This window comes from Cupressus sempervirens, chromosome 2 (genome assembly GCF_028749045.1).
Source record: "Cupressus sempervirens isolate cs-2001-9-10 chromosome 2, ASM2874904v1, whole genome shotgun sequence".
NCBI classification, from domain to species: Eukaryota; Viridiplantae; Streptophyta; class Pinopsida; order Cupressales; family Cupressaceae; genus Cupressus; species Cupressus sempervirens.
Window position 1 is genome coordinate 713,381,170 of NC_143119.1, and position 4,878 is coordinate 713,386,047.

Below are 4,878 nucleotides of genomic sequence, written 5' to 3' on the forward strand. Positions count from 1 at the left end.
CCAACCAACAAGAATAGATGAAATGTCTCTTAATCCTTAGATGGAATTAACACTATTTGAAAAATGGGGAATGGACTTCATTGGTCCAATTGATCCTCCATCTAATGGGAAAGCCTATATTCTTGTGTGCACTAATTACCTAACAAAAAGTGTTGAATTCAAGGGCATGAAGCATGCTCATGATGAAAAAGTTGTTGAATTTTTGTATGAAGAAATTTTTACTCGCTATGGTGTACCCAAAGAGCTAGTCATTGATCAAGGTGCACAATTTACCTCTAATCTAATCTTAGAGTTGATGAACTAGTATAACATTAGACAACAAAAATTCAGTCCTTATCACCTTCAAGCTAATGGAAAAGCAAAGGTCACAAACTGTGAACTAGAGAACATCCTAACAAAAATAGTTCATCTACATCATAAGGATTGGACCAATAGATTACAAGAAGTTGTTTGGGCTTACAAAACAACCTAGAAGACTACTACAGGATTTACACCATTTGAGCTCTTGTATGGAAAGGTAGAAATGCTTCTAATTGAATTTGAACATAAAACTCTAAGGATAGAATTGGCACAAGATATTGAACTTCCTGTAGCACACAGAGAACATCTTCTACATCTCAAAACTCTAGATGAAATATGCAAAGCTGCTTTGGAGTGCACTATACTAATACAAAAATAAAGGAAAAAATGGCATGACTCTCATATTATTAGTAAAAAATTTCAAGTTGGTGACTAAGCATTACTATATGATTCATGATTTAAAGATATGCTAGGAAAGCTATAGACAAGATGGCTGGGACCATATGAAATTAGTCATGTCTTTGATAATGGAGTTGTTCAACTAACTACCATTGATCTAGTACCTTTCAAATTATTAGTCAATGATCATATACTCAAATTATATAAATAGACCCAAAACAAAGAGGACTTCCTACAATAGTTTTAGTGGCTAGATTCAAATATACATTAGATAACTCTTCCTGCAACGAAAGGTGTCAACCTTCTGACTGTTGATCTTTAACATTAGTTTCTTTATGCATACTCATAATAAAGACTTTATGTTCACATAAAGTTCACTTTTTCATTCACTTTCTCGTTCCAACTCATTTCTTCACCTTACACCCATCCATCTCATCTCATTTCTTTATCTTCCATCAACCCACTTTCCATGTCATCAATTTCTCATGTTTTCAATAAACCCTACGAGATGCTAACAGACACTACCAATGATAATAGCACTTCTGCCTCCTTTTTTCTAGTACATGTGATAATAAAAAATGATAGGTATTACATTTTCAAATTATTATTCACTTATAGCTCACAGATTTCATTAATTATATTTCCTACTGCATAATTTATATGATGGCGGTGTTATACCAATTCCCTACATATATTAGGTTTGACAAGTGTGGATACTTGCCCATATTTATTAGGGGGTAGGGAAGGTCACTAATATCCAATGGCATTTCTATTTATTTGAAAAGATTTTTCCAAATCTTCGCATTCCCTTCATTAATAAAAATTGATTTCCATAAGTACACAAGTGAGGTGTCATACCCCTTATTTTTGAGTGATTTTCTATGTCAAGTTGTGATGTGACTTGTGTTTAAATTTTATGTGATCTAAACCCCATTTTTGGATTATTCTCACACATATTCATGATTTAACTTCATTAAAAGCCATATTATTGTGCATAACAATTTAAGAAGTGTGAGTTGAGTTTGTAATATAGTGAAGCAACTTGAATTCAAAATGGGGAAAATAGAGCAAGCAAGGAAAGTGTTAAGAAAATGGGTGGACAGTTGTAGAGGAGAGAACCAACGGAACATACTATGTTGCTCTCATATGTAGAAGCCATAAGAAGGTTTAATGCATGTGTATGGCTAGGGTATTTCTTGAGTTTGACTGCATATGATAAAGAGGTGGCCATAGAATTCACAAGGACATTCGATAAGGGAGAAGCTTCTGTTTGGGGTTCAATGGTGATTGCAATAGAGGACCACATTGCTGAAGTGATTGGGTTGCCTATAGTTGGAGAACATTACCCTAGCACATGTGATGCGAGGTCAGCAAGAGCTCAATTTACTAGATCACCTAATCCTCAAATGGACATTACAAAGAAAGGTTGCAAGAGAATGTCACTATTGCTACCATAGAATGAATTAGCCATGCATATTATTGGGTATTTTACATGCGAAGGAAGATTCTCATACTTGTATGCACATCATTTCAAATCACTTAGTTTTGTAAGGCATAATCTTGCAATAAACATTCCAAATTTCTTGTATAATATGCTCTGTATTAGTGCGAAAGAGACTTAGAAAGGAAAAGATAATTCCATTACTCATCATGCCTTAATCAAGTTACTAATAGAGAGTTCACTTAGGGATGTATCCCCCATGACATGGGATGTATTTGTGCAAGCCAAAATACTACAACCCCAAGCTGCCCCTAGTGAACAACCTAGTGAGGAAAATGTCCCCACCAATGAGCCTATTGAACATAATACCCCAGAGGCTAAAGTTGAGAATACCCAAGGAAATATGCAAGAGACCCCAAAACCTACCTCTAGTAGAGCCAAGAGGAAACAAAAATTGCAAGAAGAAATCTCTATTCTGGAAAAGGAAGAGCCAAACCCTACAATTGTGAGACAAAAGATAACATAAAAAAGTCCTGCAGCAACTACTCCTACAGTAGAGACACCCAAATGGAAAAGTAGGCAAAAGAATATGATGCAAGAAGAAACCCCCATAAGGAGAAGCCCTAGGATGAGAGGGAAAGTTTTTATGGATTCTACTTTGTCTAAACCATCTACTAGGGAATCCACTGTGCAAATTGTTTCTAATCACTCTCCTCCCCATTCTGAGATTAAAAGCATTCCTAAAAATCCTACTCAGGAATGTACGGATGAAATCAAAGAAAATTCAAATCATACCCTAGTAGACCTACTAGGTACTTCTAGCTATAGGGATGAAGTAGTTCCTGAATATGTTGATCTGGACATTGCCCTAGTTCCCCATAAATCTACATGGATTACTAGTTTTGTAGACCATTTATGGAAGGAACAAAGGAAGAGGAAAAGGAATCATGAAGAAGACAATAGTTCTATCACACTATAGAAACTCCTTTTCAGTTGTATGGACAACATCTATTTGTTGAGGCCTTGTGGAAAGAAGAGAAGAAAAAGATGAATAAGATTATATTATCTCAAGGTGAAAAATTTGCAGATTTAAAGGAATAGTTAGCAAGCCAAAAGTAACAAATGGATCATGCCATCAAGTTAGTTGATCAGGCCCTTGCTTGTAGACCACCACCAAGAGTTTATGTTCTTTGTTTGAAAGAACAATTTCTATTTTTTCAATTAATGTTAACTCTTAAGAATATTAATGGAGAGTTCAAACCAACACAATAATTTTATGAACTATATCAAACTTTGCCACCCTGGCAATAGAATTTACTTTGTGAATTATATGTTCATAATTTTTTTATCCCTTTAGAGACTCAATGGAATCCTTTCTTTACATAGGGGATATACACTTAAGAGCCCTCATGTCCTAGATGTCTAATGAAGCAAACTATGATAGGCAGCTAAATAATTATAGGGATGAGGAAAGGACATAACCCTTGCCTTTAAGAGCAAATAGTAGCAAGCCAGATGAAGTTCTCAGGGATTGGTTCACATTACCTTATGGAAAGAAGAATCTAGAAGTAAGGAATAAGATCTTTTCTGCTAGAGCTAAGGTTTATGCTGATTATGAAAATTTGCCCTACTTTTCTTTTTAGAGAACTATGATTGGTAAGAGGAGTAGATGGGCTAGACTACCTGAATCTCTTAAAAAGTCAAAACCACATAGTCTCATCAACTTGGAGGAAACACTTCATAGGGTTCCAAAATATTTAGAGTTAGGGAAGCAAGCTAGATTAGAGTTGTGGTGTCCCCTAACCATGCAGCCTCCAATGCTCTTGTGGCCTTTGTATGACATTAATGTTGATAGACTCGACAAGCTATAGGAAGATCATAGAAGGGAAGTGTGGGAAAGAACTAGAGGATTTTACTACACTTCCAAGAGCAACAGGAAAGGAAGGACAAAGATTGGAGAGTTTAGGTCATTAATAAGGAAGTGCAATGCTTGAGGACAAGCATTAGTTTAGTAGGGGGCAGATGATGAGACCAAATATTTCCTTTATTTCATAATAGTTTTAAGACACTTTGTTGATACTCTATTTTATCTTTGTCAAAAAATTTGTGGATCTATGTTTACCAAACCTATGATAAACCTATGGGTAGAAACTATGCCATCTTTTGCTAGTATTATATATATTATGTAGTATTTCATATAGTTATCAAAATGTGTGTTCTTATATTTGAATTTAATTCGATAAATGTTTATTTGCAAACATGTATTTGTATTGTACCTAACATATTAATGAAGACTAAAACATGATTGAAAGAATTCAAAAGGTGACTGCCAACAACATTCAAGGAGAAGAGAATGCTAAGGAGTAGCCATGGTGGAGGAAAGTTGTAATGGTTCCAGAAGACACAACAGTGAGTAAGGAGGAGCTATGAAGACTTATTTCCTTTTCTACATATATTCTATGGAAAGAGGATGCTTAGACTTTATTATTCCCACCTTAAGCCATTATTTCTTCTTCTTGCCTTGAGTTTTTATTCTCTTCTTTCTCTCCTGCAGATTTAAAGCTAGGTCATTTAATTTTCTATTATGGAATAAGTGTTGATCTCCTATATATAGGAATCAACCCAAGTGTGTTAGTTTAGCCAATTAGAAGAAAGATTTTATGAGAAACGACTGTTAACTTTTATAATTGCATTTTTATAGTTTTATGTTATGTAATGAATTTCTAGAATCTAATGAA